This window comes from Falco peregrinus, chromosome 8, assembly GCF_023634155.1.
Source record: "Falco peregrinus isolate bFalPer1 chromosome 8, bFalPer1.pri, whole genome shotgun sequence".
NCBI classification, from domain to species: Eukaryota; Metazoa; Chordata; class Aves; order Falconiformes; family Falconidae; genus Falco; species Falco peregrinus.
In genome coordinates this window covers 8,872,952-8,889,239 of record NC_073728.1, presented here as the reverse complement: position 1 = coordinate 8,889,239, position 16,288 = coordinate 8,872,952, and the positions used below count along the sequence as shown (strand labels likewise).

The following is a 16,288-nucleotide window of genomic DNA, read 5'->3' as shown; positions in this document are numbered from 1 at the left end:
AGCCTCTCTTGCCTTCCTGTCTTGAGCAAGAGCAATTTCCACACCACCACCAACAGGGTTTCACTCAGTCCTGGGGCAGAGGCTGGCTGCAAAGGGCTTTAACCAGTGTCTTGTGGGCCAGGAGATGCCATCTGCCAGGGATGTTCAAAGAGCCCAAATATTTACTTTGAGAGGGGCTGGGGCTGGTTAATAAGGAAGCCCAGCCCTGGGTCCCCAGGCAGCAGAAAGCGAGGCAGCACAGCTGTACCTGGAGAGCTGTCACCAGCGGGTTGGTTTCGGCATGAGGATCTAATTTCATAGAGACAAATTTCACTGTGGAGATTTCTGTTCTGGTCATGGGCCAAGAAGTCTGAGTATATTTTAATTCTGACAGATTAAAATAGTAAACAGCCAACTTACAACAAAGCCAGCCCTTTGCAAACAAGGAAACTCCTGGGTACATGGGCAAACTGTGGCTGCTTGTTCCCGCAGAGACCAGCTCCCGTCCCATCCCAAAGATGGCACAGAGTGGCTCCATCCATCCCTGTGGTCACCCTTGTGTGGATTTGCAAAGCCCAGAGCATGGCAGGACCAGAAAGCATACATTAAAACACTAGACCAGCACCCTGACATCATTGCATCACCCCCTGCTGAACAGTTTTCCTCCAGATAAGAGCAACAGCCCTCTGCAAGCAGAATTTGTCAAATCACATGGCTCAGGCTGATGTCTCATTGCCCTGTCGGCACTGTTCTTACCCCGTGGCTTCTGTTGAAGTGAAACGTTTCTTGAAAAAATGATTAATTCAGCCCAAACCTACCCTTTTGCATGCATGTGCTGCATCCTCCCTCTCTCTTTTCCCCCTTTTTCAAAGCTTTTTTAGGCTGGGATAACATTTTCAGGGAGGAAAGAAGGGGGAAAAACAGAGAGAGAGGAATACTCTTCTTTTTGCATGCTTTACACTTTTTGCATCACCAAAATAAAATACAGCAGATCTGTCATATTTCCAGGATTATTACAAATCTGGGAGGTTTGGGTGCTGTTCCTGGGGTTGTGCTGGGCTGGTGCAGGATGAGCTTGGTCCCTGTATGGTGGCATCATCCAGCACCTCCAGACAGTGACTGAGACTGCCTGAGATGGCATCCCAGGAAATCATGGGGTCATTTATTTTATTAAGGAACTTCTCTTCAGCTCAGGCACCAAAAGAAGAGGCCAGACTCAGAAAACAGCTGAGCATGTTGGAAAATCTGTCCCACTGGCAAAGCCAACCACATTAAATTAACAGGAAAACGCCTTGACTTGAAAGGATCCTGATTATTCTTTAGCCCACTGGCTTGAAAAACACTTCAAGACATGGCTGCCAGCTGTTGCAGAATGTAAAGTAAATTTAATATGATTTTTATTCAGCTCCTGGTGACAGTGGCATGAAAATCTCAGCAACTCGTTTGTGCCTTCCATGAATTTTAATGCAGTGATGGAAATGGATTCCAGTTCTGCCATCCTGGACAGTCCCAAGGAGCCATCGGTTGTTTTCATAGTAGTTTTCAAAGCAATACCAAGGCATTTCCAAGAAAAATTAGCAAAGCTGTTGTGGCAGGGCTTTATTTTCCCAGTTGTTTCCACGCGCTGCCTGTGATCTGGAGGTACCCTCTGGAAAGATGATTGCAAGAAGTTTCCCTTTGTCATCTGCTTCAAAAGCTTTTCAGGGGAACAAAAGAATCATGTTGGGGAAAATAAGATGTTAAGTGGTGATACGGAACAACAGGAAAGTTAATTTAATGTGAAAGTTAAAGAAAACGGTGCTACAGGGTCAAGTTGAAGCTCTCCACACCCTTCCCGATCCCCTCAGTGCCCTGATTTATATTAGCTGTGCCTGATATGAGCAAAGGCCATTTCTAAATACATTATTTCCTTCCATGACATCAAAGCTCGTTTTACACCAGCCATCAAAGGGGGCAAATGCCTCGTTTTCAGGAGCTGTGCCCAGCGGAGAGGAAACGTGAGCAGATGATGGGAAATTATCATTTCTTTATCCCAAACAATTTTTTTCTTTTAATCATTTCACTTTGTTAGGGGCGTTGGTTTAAACTCCAATAAACAAGAAGCTCTCTGGGATATTGCTTTTTATTTCGTCTTCCTCATCCTTGTTTTATCAACTCAGACCTGAGGTCTTGGTTATACAGGATTTTACTACAGCACGGTGGTATAATCAAAGGAAAAATCCTGAAATCAGGGAGGCTGGGGAGCTTGGAGGATGCGTAGGAGACCACAGGGGCCATGGCAAAGTGACCGCTGTGGTATGAGGTGCTGAGGGTTGTTCACCCAGCTGTCCTCGCCCATCGGGCTGTGTGTCCTTCTGCTGCTGCTCCAGAGGAAATCCCCAACCCCCCCAGTGCTGAGATTTGGGGGTTGGCTGAGCCCCTTCCTGCCCACCCCGAACACCTCTACCCACCTCCCTGGGAGCAAGCAAGAGTGATGGCTTCTGCCAGCAGCTCTGAAGGCAAAGATTGCCCTTTCTTAACTGGCCAAGGGGAAAAAGAGACCCTGTGCGTATTTAACCTAAACTTTGTTTTTATGGCTTTCTAGGCATGTCTGTGCATTTTCCTGTTTTTGCTTTGTTCTACAGGATCCTCAGCCAAGTTTCTGTCCCCTCCCTGGCTCCTGGGCCAGCAGTTCTTGGTCTCTGCAAATTTTAATCCTCTAGAGCAAAGACCTTTGGTACCTTTGAGCAACGTAACAGCTCTTCTCCTCACTGTGTCTTCCACCACACTGCTCCCTTGCTTGAAAATCCCTGAAATCCCCCAAATTTAGGGCAACAAAGGCAGGGGATCCCTGGTCTAGTGCAGGGTGTTTGGGGGATTCGAGCATCCATCGTGGGACATTTCGGAGGATGGAGTGGGAGGATCCCAGGTCAAGCACAGGGTGGGTGGGGGATAGAATTGAGGGTCCTAGGTCTAATATGGAGCATTTGGAGGATGGAGCAGGGGGGTCTCTGGTCCAACACAGGGTGTTGGAGGGTATGAAATGCGGGGGGAGTGATCCCTGGTGCAGTAGGAAGCATTTGGGGAACAAAATAGGGGGTCCCATGTCCAGCTGGGACATTTGAGGGATGAAGCATCCCTGTGCAGGAGCCCTCAGCAGGCTGCAGCCCTTCTTCAACCGATGCCCCTGTCAGCACGATGGGATACACAAGGTATCACAGGGGGGCTGCATGCACTGTGAGCCTGGGGGTTTCCTCAGGCACCCTGTCCTCCATCCTCCTTCGGCCTCCCAGCTTGTGCTGGGGCTGGCTGGGGACACACCTCTGCCCCAATCTGCTCCATGGCATCGGCTGCCTGCGAGGTGCCAGGCAGGGAGGTGCTCCTGCAGAAACCTCCCTGCCTGGCTCAGCATCCCCCATCTTAACAGGAACATGATGCATGGCTGTGTCTCCCGGGGCACGCTTTTAAATCTGTTAATCTCCCGTAATCGCACGCGTGTTAAAAAACACCTGTTCCCCCTGCAAAGCCACCGGGATACTGGGTGAGTGTTTGGGTGACTGTAATAAAAGATGCAATTAGAAAGGCAGGCTTTGATCTCCAGGAGGTAAGGAGTTCAGGCAGCTGTGCCGAAACCTCTCCTGCAGTCACTCTTCTACTTTGGTAACATCCTAACAAAGAAGATCTTGTGTCCGTGACGCCTCATTACAGTCCTTCTTCCCAGTGCGCGGCCACCTGTCCTTCCCCACCGCCCAAGCGCGCTGCCTTCGGGGTCCCTTCCCCACCGCTGCTAGTGGAGGGGCGCGAATCGGATTTCACGGCCCCGACGCTTGCTGAGAGCTGCCGGGCTTTGCTCTCGATTACTCAAAGCCCGTGTTGCAATGGCCTCTTTGTTCCCGCAGCCTCGCCTGCCAACAGCTGGGTTCTCCATCCAGCTGTGCTGGGATGCAGGCGAGGGAGCGGGGAGGCAGCCGGGATGTGGGTCGCCACACAGGACCCCCTATACGCATCTCTGGGGACCCTGAGGGAGGGGTGCTTCCCATTCTGCTTGGGCAGAAGAGCCCCTCTCCATTTGATCTGCATCCTGCACAAGGATCCTGTCAGCAAAAGTGGTGACCTAGAAGAAATTGAGTATTAAAGCTTCTGATGAGAGATGCTTTTGTGAGACTGAAAGAGGAAATGCTTGTTTGCTCTTTGATTTCCAAGGATCAGCTGAAACCTGTGTCCTATGAGCAGGACCAAAAAGCCAGAAAATGGTACCTTGACTTCCAGGGGCTGTAGAAATGATTAGATCAAAGCCTGGGTATCTCTGGGTATGGAAGGAGCAAGAGTGAGATGCTGACACCTTGTTGCAACCAGCAGTTTGCTGTCCATTTTCAATACTAGCTTTTCCCTCTAAGCCTTTCCAAGGTTATATAGTTATATCACAGCCCCCTGGGCTCTTAGCTCCCCCAAGCACCCCAGGCTTTCATCACAGGGTCCTGAGGCAAACCCTGCCTTGCAGCTGGGCTACCATGGGGACAGTGCATCATGCCAAAGACTTCTTGTTCCCCTATTAACTATACCAACTTTGCATCCAAGAATGCACTGGCCTGGGCTGCAAGCAGTTGCTCTTTCAAAACCTGTGGCAAGAAAGCAGAGCAGAAATTAAAGTCATATTTAGCACGTTTAGCAGTAGAGTTGGGGTACTGGTGGCCAACTTCTGTTTTGCAAGCTGAGAGCCAGAGAGGGATATGGCGGGACAAGACGTTTGATTTTTCATCCAAAGAGACTTTCTCTGGCTTTATGTCAGCATCAGTAAAGCAGAATTTCACTTTGGGGGAAGGTTGTGGCTTCCCATGGTGGCTTTCAGCCTGAGCCAACCCCTTTGGTGGCCACTGTGTTCCCTGAGGAACCAGGGAATGGCAGCCCAAAGCCAAGCCCAGGCCACCAGACTGCCCTGTGCCTGTCCTGGAAAACGTGAGCTTTCATCTCTGCATCAGCAATACACCTGGGTCTGTTAAACATCAAATAACCGAAGCGCTAGAGATTGCATCGCTCTGGGAAGTCTCGCCTTGGCAGCAGCACAAAACCCAACGTTGCAGGTCCTTTCCATTCCTAATTTCCATGGGTCTTTCTGGGCAGGATGGCGAGGGGAAGTAATTCTTAAAACAGGGTCCAGGGGAAAAAAAACCCTTCTGGTCTTTTGCCATGTATTGCCCATAAATACTGGAATAAGGCAGGTCTGAAAAGGAAGAGAGATGGATAAAAAACAAGGGGGGGAGGGGGGGGACTTGGAAAAGAAATCAAGCATGCCACACGGAATAAATATTTCACGGTGCAGGCAGGCACGCCCCAGGCTTTCAGTCTGAGCCCCTGTGAAGAGGTTGCTTCCCATCACTCGGTGGCTTCCTGTGCTGGGAGGAGAGGATGTCCTCAGTGACCCCTCTTGCCTCCAAAGGCAAGGTCCTGAAGAGCCCACACACTTTGAAGACCACAATTTTGCAGCATCTTTGCTTTAAGCCTGGACATGTGTGGTGGGAGGTCCTCCTTCTGTTCCTCAGCGCCTGTGTTGGTCTGGAGAGGGTCCTGCCCCATTTCCTTGCTGCTGGGAGTCTGTCACCTCCATGGGGGTGTGGGGATGGGGATCAGCCCTGATATGCTGCACATCTCCAAAGGGATAAGTGTCAGGGGAAAGGTTGTGGCCACGAGACCCTCGCAGCTCCCCAGCACCCTCTCACAAGGCTCATGGTTTGCTCAGATTGTCCCTAAAGTTTGCTTCCTGGGTAAAAACCCAAACCCCATTCTCTTTTTTTCCCCTTTTATTTTCATGTAAAAACCCAGAAGAAAGGGAATCCAAGAAGAAAAGACAAAGACACCTTCCACTCATGGGAAAAAACATGTGTCTTACCATGATCCAACATGATTTTCACTGGGCACCCGGACAGAGGAAGGGTGGGATCTCCTCCCCACGCATCCCAGCAGCCCACCCTTAACCCGGAGTGATGCTCCTCACTGGCTGCAGGAGGAGAGCAAAAGTTTTTCATTACAGAAGTTTGGGATGTATAACAAACTTCATACGTTTTTATAAATATTTTGGATCTCAAGGAGGGCAAATACACCCTGGGAGACATTTTGTTTAGCTGAAAAGCAAGTCTTCCATAAACCACAGGGATCTTTGCCCATTATGAGGGATGGAGGTGTGAGCCAGAAATCTCCCCGAGCTGCCCTGCTCTTCGGGGTTGTGTTTTGTGTGCTGAGCTGGGCATTTTTCCTTGCTCTCTGCAATATCCCAGGCAAGTGCAAATCTCCCCCTCAAAGCTGAAAACGTTGTGGATGTACCTTTATCTGCCACACAGTCAGGTTTTATTCTTTATTCATTTCTCTTGGGAAGGACAGGCTGGCCAGCTGGTCCTGGGTAAGATCAAACTTTTATGTAAAATGATGTTTTCTCAGGGAATAAAAGATGAAGGAGAGTGAAAGGAAAAGGTGCAGACACAGAGACCACAAGCTGGGCAGACCCTGCACTGGCGGATGTGCACGAGAACCAAAGCCACCTCAGCAGGGCTGGGGATGTGCCTCTACAAGTCACTGCCAGCACCATGGGAGCATCCCTTGATGCAGGAGCATCCTTGATGCTGGCAATGCGGGACCATCCTTCCAATTCCTCCTGACATTTTCTCTTAGGCTTTTGCAGGATTTTCATTGTGACATTGAATGTGCCAAAAAGAAATGTGCCAAAGGAACCCTGACCAAGCTGGGTAGTCTCCACAGCCACTCCATTTTGCACTGCTGTGCCAGTGAGCACCAGTCTGAGCAAACTCCCCATGTCCCAAAATAACAATGCTGCTGCCAAGGTGGCCAACACTGAGGACCTGTCCAGGGTGCAGTGGGATGTGGGAGGGATGTTCAAGGGTGCAGAGGATCTCACCTGCAGTCTGTGCAAGTGGGGAGGCAACTGCTGCCATCCGCTACAGCAGCTCCCTGCTGCTGGCCATCATGGCACAGGGCTCTGAACCAGGCAAAAACCAATCTCTAAAACAAGTCACCTGAGGAGAGTAAAACCTGAGCCTTAAAGAGGAGGCTGAGCTGGAAAAAGTGCAATTCATACGTGGACTAAGCATCATCAGATGCATCTATGGACTAAGCACCATTAGATGCGGGTGAGAAGCAAAGGCATTAAAAAGGAGGTTAAACATAGGTCTTTAAGGGTGGGTTTCCATCACTAGACAGACGTGAGCCCGCTAGTGCTGTGAGATACCCCACAGGAGCTTTTAGCAGAGAGCTGGCAAGGGAAGCAGTGAGCCGCAGCCAGTGTAATTCCCCTTGTAAATCTGCCTCTGTGTTGGAAAGAGTAAGGCTGGAAATAGCCAGCTGGAAAAAATCCCCAGAGCACTGAGTAAAAGCTCACCATGCAATTAGCGTCACTCATACACATCACCCACACTGACACAGCCCAGTCTGGGTGCATGGCACTGCCTCGGGGTGAAATAGGCTGCTGCCATCACTGCCCTTTGACAGAGGGGAAACTGAGGCACGGCCGCTGGCTCACCTTGGTCCAAAGTCAGGAATTTGCTTTTCTTAATAATTTCCTAATTGGCCTGATGGGAGAACATGTGTACAGGATTTGGGGAATACAGACCACAGTCCTGCTCTCTGCTTCTTGCTGGAAACAGCCCTTTTTACATCAGCAATGTGACATCAGCATAGGGAGAATGGCTTTTAGCACAGGCTGGGCCATCAAATTTAAAAGGAATATAACAATAAACAGTAAAGGAAAGTTGGCTGTTTAAAAGACTGAAGCCAGCTTTGAAATAATTTTCTAAAAAAAGAGACGTCCACACTCCATAAATTAAGAACTGGAAGACTGTATGACAATAACAGCATCAAGAATATAATTTAGTCCATTTTCCTCACATGGTTTCCAGACTAATGGCTGAGGCAGGACACCAGTAAAGAGATCCCTAAATTCAGCTTTCATTTCTACCTCTGAACTGGCACATAACACCACAGGAGCCCTGTAGAAAGGCCTAACCTCCAGAAAAGCTCAATGCAAAAGTCCATCTGCCCTTGGAAAAAACAGCTAACTCCATCCGAGCCTCTGCGTTGTCACAGGAGACATCTCCCAGTCGTCAGCAGAGACAACTGAGACATGAAAACCTTTCTTCACCTGCCAAACATTGCAAACAGAATTACCTTTTGATGCAAGCATTTCTACTGAGGCCTTGGGGTGTGGGGTTTTTTTTTTGACTCGTAAGATCTTCCGGAGAGCAATGCCAGCGGAAAAATAGCCGCTCAAAATGAAACTGAAAGTTGTTCTGTTTCCCTTCCTTTGTATAAGCTTTGCAAATTATTGCTAAATCTTCACATCCTCAGCTTCTTTGAATGTCACTAGTGCTGGGAAAGGCTTCTCTTAGCCTGTGTTTTGCCACTGACGTGGTTTAGCCTAGTAATGTCATACCCATCACACCTTAATTCTGACCAAGCCTGTGGAGATGGCAATGAAGCTGCCACCATGAAAGATGTGAGTACTCCCCTGATGGGGATTGCTTTCTGCACCTCCCATCCCACTCTCCTCCCTCTTCACACCCTTCCCGTCACAGTTACTGACACTTAAATGCTCTGAACAGGGAATTTCTTTCGCAAAACTATGCAAAACTCGGCTGAAACTGCCCTATGAGCTCATCCATCCTTTCCAAATGGCTGCAGGGGCGGAGAGCAGGGGGGAACCTCACATGGCAGGGAGGACCAGGCCCACCACTGCTCAGGATGGGACCCTCCAGGAACTCTTCTCAGAGGGGATATTTTGGGATGCACCCAGCATCTCCATATTTCACTTAACTATTTAATTTAAGCCACAGGGCTATTTATTCTGTGAGAACACGGTGTTTTTATTAGCAATTTAGTTACAGTACGTGGCATTCCCCATGCACACAACCTGCTCGTGAGCACAGAGGCAGGATATTTATTTTGGAGCCTTGTCCAATTTGCATTAATCACGGAGCTGGCACCCATAAAAAGGCTGGTGAGCGGAGCAGAGCCAGCCCATGGGCTCTGACAATGGCCATTATAAGGTCCTGTGCATCCCTCACCCATAAACCTGTGCTCCGGATGGCCCAGACAGATGCGGCCTGGGAGCAAATTGGATTTAGGTGGGTCTTTTTTCAATGTACATCCCACAAGTGGGAGCTAGCTGGGAGGCATAAAGCCAGTAACTGCGTACCGCCGGTCCGCATCACCTTCTTCCCACAGGGTGTGCAAACCTGGGGGAGAAAAGATGCAGGCACATCTCCATGATGGGTATCACTCAGGAGGGATCTGGTCATAGGCACATGGGAAACCCTGGCTTGGGGGTGGAAAAGAAGGGTTGATCCCATGTTCAGGTTTGTATGGCACTGCAGGATGCCAGTTTTCCTTGCCGTGCCTCAGTTTCCCCCTCTGTGAAGCAGGATGGTCCTGCTTTGCACAGAGCCTCATCGAGGAAAAGATGCGATGGAAACACTCAGCAGCACCATTGGCTCTGGCAGGAACTTACTGCTGTTTCACCCCACTCGCAAACACTCATAATTTTGCTTTATGAGGACAAAACTAAGATTTAGGAATTGTTTTACAGGATGTATTTCCCTCTATGGCATCCTGAAGTGCTCTTAGGGAACCCTGAAACACCAAACATCTGGGCACAGCAACAAATAATAAGAAACAACAGTACATTCATTGTTCAGCAGCCTTTTATAATCCATCCAATGATTTTTAAATAATCTGGATGGGAAATAATGGAAATTTCAGGCCCTGGAACCCATTATTCCTGCACGCCAAGCCCAATGCCGCTAAGTGCAACAAGCACCCTGAAGTTAATGAAATTCCTGCCTGAACAAACTTTTATCATGCTGTTTAGCAAAATGACTTGTGCATCATAAAAGCAGCATCACTCAAGCTGTTAAAATGTCTTCTGTGGAAAGTAAGGGAAAGGACCAGGAGGAATATATTTGTTACTGACATTTAACCAGCAACTTATATTTAAAATTTATCTTTATTAGGTTACTGGAGGTTGTTGAGTTTAGAGCACAAGGGTGAATTGATCAGCTGCTGTGCCAGCAATTGAAGTTTCCCATTCAAATGGGAGACTGCAAAAATTTTAAATTGTTTTCATCCAAAATATTCATACATCACCCCACCTGGAAAGGCTCCATCTCTAGAGCAGTTTTCTGTTATAAAATGTGTCATTGACAGTCAAATGAACAAATAACTGAATCACATCAAAGCCCTCGAAGGAGCATTTTTTTTGAAGAATGCATTTTAGATGACAGCATCCGCCTTGTTTCTAAAATTCCTAATAATATTCCTATTCTGACAAAAGATCTGTTTTGCAGGAGAGCAGCCTCACAAAGAAAAAAAAACTTCCAGCCAGCCCTAATTAAGTTCTGCTTTGTCCTGATGAAGCACATTTCTAGAGCTGGATTTTCAAAGCCCTTACGTCTGCTGCAGCATCCCTCCCCAAATGGCTGGAAGACACCCTCAGAGGGCTGGCTAGCACCGATCACCTTTGGAAGCCCTCACAGGTGATGTATATTGATTGACATCATGTTCTGCTCTTTCTTAGGACACACACAGAACTAATCTCTCCTTTTTCTGCTGGATAGGACTTAAAAAGTCAGAAAGTGTGAATTTTAAGTTCAGTTTACTTCACCTCCCCACCCTCCCCTTGAAGTTTTTTAAAGAATTTAGCTGGAATTTATTTTCAAGGTCACTTACGCGCAGTGCCTGTGAGTAATCTGCCCTGGCTGGCTGGATAACTTTGGGTGTCATTCATCATTTTCCCTCTTCTTTTATTTACGGAGCTGATTATAGAAGCGCATCCAGAGCCAAGGGCTCTCTCGAAGTCGATGAGGTCATGCCAGTTTACACCCGCAGAGGAGGCAAGGGAGATGACATAACCCCAACGTGTTTCCAGAAGATCTTGTTGATGCAAGGAGCCTTCTCCTGCCGTGAAAGGGCACAGCAGGAGGTGGACAACATCCAGAATCACTTAGTTTTAAGCATGTGCCTGACCCTTAATGAAGTGCAGGGATTTAGACCTCTGCCCATATGCTTCTGAATGCAGGGGCACTCATGCAAGCCTGGACCCAGGCTCAGAAGGGTTGCAGAGGCACTGTTGCTGCATGGGTAGGGTTGAGGTGACGGTGCCCAGGAGCTTGGAGATGGTGGAAGAAACTGTCGTCTCCCTGACATTATTTCATCAGTGGCCTGACAAGCTTGAGGGCACCTGGGACAATTGAAGGGAGGCTATTTTGTGTGGGATGAGGTAAAGAGGTTTCTAGATTTCAGGTTGGACAGAGACCCCCACCCCTCAGTGAACCTGGCTGTCACCCATGCCTCTCCCTTCCCTGCGAAACCACTGCATTTCTTTTAAAGAAAAACATTCCCCAGGAGAGTGCTGGTGTGCTGTTGAGCAACAAAGGCACGGAAAGTATTTTGGACTGGAGGTTTAAGGGATGTTTCTTGGAAGAAATCACTTTTTCTCCTGCTGCTCAGCTGACATAAGCCTAGAGGGCTTGCTGTGTTTTTTCCCCCCCACTTAACATTATTGGAGTTGTCACTTCCAAGCCCATGCCTTGGAAGATCCCAGCGCTGTGCAGTCCCAGACCCAGCTCTATCTCACCTGTGGGTTATTCTCATCTCCAGGTGCCCCAGAAATGCCCCGTTACTCTTTGCACCCAGCCTACAGCTCAAAAATTATGAGCTGTTGAGCACAGGCAGATGGAAAAACGCCAGCAGGAGGGTGGTCACTTGATGTCTTTAACACCTGCAGAGGCTTCAGCCTGGAGGGTGGGTGGAGGGATGAACACCTTGCACCATTGCCGGGCAGAGGGGAGGACGGAGCATACCTGAGATCACAGCACAGCCATCTCCCAACAAGTCCTGCTCCCCACGCAGGTGTCTCTCCATCACATCATAATTTTTGCCATGGGCTTAAGCCATGGGCAGGTCTTTTTACAGTCTTCTCCATCACCTCTGAAACTACCTGTGACTGATATTGAGCAGGCCTCTTTCAAGATTAATCTTAAAAGGCAGAGAAAGGTCTCTCAGATGATGGGAGATCATCACCTGCTGGATAATGCCTGTCCAAAAAAAAAAAGAAGAAAAAAAGCTGGGCAGATGCCCCCTCCAGCACTTCTAGAGGAGTCTGCTTTTGTGGGTGGTGGCAATCATGGAAGCCCCAAACCTGTTCCAATGGGACCAGTGACAGTCCTGATATAAATTTGAGGGGCAGCTCACCTAGCCCAGGTTCTTTATGTACTAAAACCTCATTTGCTTCAAAGAAGCCCACCAAGGTTGTTGTTTTTGCAGGGGACCAGCAGTGCTCCTGTTGACTCCTCCATAGGGTTGGCACAGTAGCCCATTCCTCCGTGTTTGCCAGCAAGGTTAAGGGTTTACTAAGTCCTCAGGAGCTCAGCCTGCAGATGAGTGCTGGGTTAGGCTTAGTCCAAGCCCAAGGCTGATTTAGACACAGGTCAGAAGTCCCCAGGAGGGAAAGTGAGAAGATGGGTTTGCATTTACATATCAATGAAAAAGGGTAGTTGATGCTGCTTCTCTGTGTTGTTGTGAGTCTCAGTCCCCTCCGGACTGCATCAGGCCCCAGGCATCACAGGAATGCCTTAGCTTGCACAGAGCCCGAGATATTTCGACCCTGATGTCAGTCCCTGGTGTCGAGGCAGATCCTGGCCAGGGGAATGAGCTCGCTTGCATCCTGTCAACTGAAGGTGAGGCAGCCAAGTGAGGGAAATAATTGCCTTGTTTTCCATCTCTGCAGGCAAGGAGACTGCGTGCAAAGGAGGACTGTGAGAGCTGACACCATGCCTCTGACCACCTGCCCCCAGGAAAGCCGCCAAGAGCTTGGCTGAAGAAAACGTTTCCTTTCAGTTTGAGAAAACAAGGGATTTAGACTCTGTGTTCAATAGGAGTGAGAAGCCCTCACCTCACACCTAAATCCAGCAGCTTCTTCATCAGGGAAGAGAGAGGAAACGTAGTCCCATGGTGAGTCCTTAACAGGGCTGACACACCAGCTCCTTTTGGGGATGGATGGATGGACCTTAACCATCTACTATGCATCCTCCTGCTAGTTTTGGTTCTCCCTGCAAATGTGGGCAACTGGCCGTACCCATGTAGTGCTCAAGTCCTGGTAAGGAATGCCCTTTGGGATGCAATGTCCTGGGCATCCCCTTTTTGCACCAGGACCTGTCCTGTTGCTTACTGGCACTAAGGGACAACGTCTCCCCTCCTCTAGCTCATCGGTACCACCTAAGACCACATTAAACACCAACCACACACAGGTGTAAAACCTCAGAAAGAAGACAGCTGAGTATAAAACTGGAAATACAATTACAAAAACACCTTCACAATCATATGCAAAAAAAACCCCAAAACATCAGCACATACCTGAAGCCTTTCTCTGCTTCCAGCTGTCTCCTAAGGTTCCCTGTCCCTAAGCGCTGCCTACCTGAACTGCCCCCATCCCTGGGTTTCTGTTCACTGCTTCTCAGCACTTATTGAACATAAATAAAGCCTGGAGCCTCCTCCTGCTGTTTCCCTTCTAGTGCAGGGCCTTGCCTGTCCTGGAAAGACAAACAGAGCCCCTTTTTGTGTGCCCAGCTCTCTTCAGAGCTGACTTTCAGACCCAGCCATCAGACACACTGCAGAGAAGGAGCTGACCCTGTAGGACTTTGCAAGCCATTATCTCATGAGGGGTTGTTTTGCCTTGTTCCCTTTTAAAAACACAGTGCACACGTGGCATTTAACGAAACAGATGGCTGGCTCGGTGCTCGGACCACTGCGTCCCTGCCGTACCCCGCCACACACGGGCTTGCAGCAGTGCTGGGGGTTCATGACCTCACAGATGGTCTGGGGAAGCAGGATGGATGGATAGATAGATGGCGTAGATGCTCCAGGTCCTTCCTGCCTTGCACGTGGTGGCCAGGCATTCAGCACTCCATGAATCTGAGGGGCAAAAAGGGCTTCATCTCACTAGGACTTATAGGTGAGCAACCAGCCATCATGCTGCATCTTTATTTTATGTGAAGGCAAGAGTTTTAGCCAGTATGTTTCACACCCGCACTGAAAGCTGTCAGTGTCCAAACACAGGAAGAGTCTCCAAAGAGGGAAGAGGAGGTGGTGAAGGTACTTATGGTGGTCCTGGAGAGCATCAGGTTCATGGATGGCACCTTCTCCGGTTTTCTCCTCCCTTCTCCCTTTACTGTTGAGCTTGTTCTCCCGTAACAAGCATATCCAACTGCAGCTGGGCAAAGATCCATCCTCAGGCCAGATGTCCAGGGCTTCCCAGCCTGACACTTGGCTGTGCCGAGCAACTCCCCGTGCTGGCTCCGGGGCAGGTGAGCTAGAACAAAACCACTGATCCTACACTGTCCCTGCAGTGCCCCCAGGCAGGACACTGTGTTCCCCAAACAGCATGTTCCCTGGGTCAGGCTCATCCCTGGTTTGTCCCAGTCTGGCCCAGATTTGCAAGGCGGGTCCAGAAAGAAGAGCCAGCATGGGAAGCAGCTGAGTGGGCTTGTTTCCAGACCAGTGCAGCTGGGGAAAGTTTATTTTGCTAAGCTGCTACTGTCCCAGGGTTATTAAAGGCACACTTGGTGCATTAGCCCCTATTTAAGCCATGCTGGTGAAACACAGGATGGGTCAAACATCACGGCAAAGCCAGGAAGAAATGCTTGCTTTTTTTTTTTTTTGCCTAGTAAGCCTCAAAAAAGTTGCACTGCCCCATCGCCACAAGGGCTGCATCTCTGACCCATCACCCACAGCCTTGCAGCTGGCCCCCGTCCCAGCATCCTGAGCAGCTGCCCGCAGGGGCTGTGCCCCGCTGCGTGGATGGCTTGGGCCCCTGTCCCCAGGAAGGGGCAGCACCACAAGCGCTGCACCGGGAAATTCATGGCAGCAGCCTCCCCGGGTGGGACTTCAGCCCTTTGACACCAGCGTGCACTGGCCCACGGGTTGAAATCATGCATCAGGCTTTAATTAATGTAACTCGATCCCAGCAGGCTCCGGCACATCAGGAAATGGCATCCCCTCCCTTCCAGTCCCTTTCCTGCCGAGTGATTTACAGTGAGTGGGGCTGAGCAAAACACAATCCACCCTGGGAAACCCCTTTACGGATTGCAGCATCCCTCAGGGCTCGCAGCTGACCCTGGCGGTGGCTGAGGCCTCGCAGAGGCGTTGCACTCGTGGCACTGGCAAGGAGATGAATTTGTTTGCTTGGGGCTTCCTTATCTGCTGCAGGCAGCAGGAAGCTCCCATGGCGGGGCCGCCCTGCAGCACATGGTCTTGTGGCTGCCGTCGCAAGCCTCCCAGGTCATTTTTTATGTGCTTTTAATGGCCGCGTTAGGACATGCTGGACTGGCTCACCCTTAGCCCAACCTTTTGCAAAATCTGCCGGTTTGATTCAAGATTTTGGTACTGGCATATATTAATTTATAAACCCTGTGCATGGGGCTGATAGTGCCTTCATCCAGAGGAACCCTTGGTTCTCTCTTCAAACATGCTTGTACAAACCCTTGGGTACCTTATTAACTGTGAAAAAGATTAATAACAAAGAGCAGGTATCAATCCAAAAGGCCAGCCACATGCCTTCTCTGATGACCCCTGTATTATCTGTGTTTTCATCAGCCTATTTACCAAGTCAAGCACCTCCTACAGCCTACTCTTGGGTAACACCACAAGTAAGTACAACCCCTTATTTCCATTTAGCACACGCTTTCAATCCTTATTTCTCAATTATCTTCAAGTGCATGTGCTCTCCTGCCCTCCACAATTCTGCAGCTTTTGTATTAGCTAAGGGCTGGACAAAGCACATCCACCACAGCTGGGATCCAGAAGCAAACAGCTGTACAACACCAGACAGTGCAGCAGCAGATCCTTGGATGATGGATACCTTTGAACCAGGATGCGGTCCAGGCAGACAAGCAGATAGATAGTATTTACAGAGCAACAAGCTGTTGAGAGGAAAAGAATGAATGCTGGGCAACATAACACCTCTTAGGATACCCACATCATGCATGGAGGGCTGATCTCACCACAAAAAAAAAAAAAGCATCTGTAACCATGAGACAGCAGCCATTCACCCCTCGTTTCAAAGGCTGAGCCTAAGAAAAGCCCCTCAGGTGAATATATCCACTGTCGGAAATGAATTCATCTAAATCCATGTAGGGATGAAAGGTAAGTCTTTCTGTCTATATATAACAGTTTCATAAATCACTTTGTTTTCTTGTCCTTGCTGCCCTCTCCATGTTTCATTCATTGCCTTGGTTCCCCCTCACTTTCTGCTGCAGCACCTAATGCAGTGGGG

General features: G+C 49.2%; 2 long non-coding RNA genes across 2 annotated transcripts in view; one reads left to right on the top strand and one right to left on the bottom strand.

Annotated features, from left to right (window-relative positions):
• Window positions 1-847: 847 nt before the first annotated feature.
• Window positions 848-16,288, bottom strand: part of LOC106112913 (uncharacterized) — a 79,766-nt gene continuing 64,325 nt past the window's right edge. Inside the window, exons 7-8 of the long non-coding RNA XR_003557479.2 lie at window positions 5,846-5,953; window positions 848-1,675 (exon numbers count right to left, since the gene is read on the bottom strand). This is a non-coding gene — a long non-coding RNA (uncharacterized LOC106112913). The remainder of the gene's footprint in view (window positions 1,676-5,845; window positions 5,954-16,288) is intronic.
• Window positions 5,973-13,600, top strand: LOC114014092 (uncharacterized). Its single transcript, XR_003557468.2, has 3 exons — window positions 5,973-8,458; window positions 10,305-10,493; window positions 12,746-13,600. It is a non-coding gene; the product is annotated as an uncharacterized LOC114014092 (long non-coding RNA).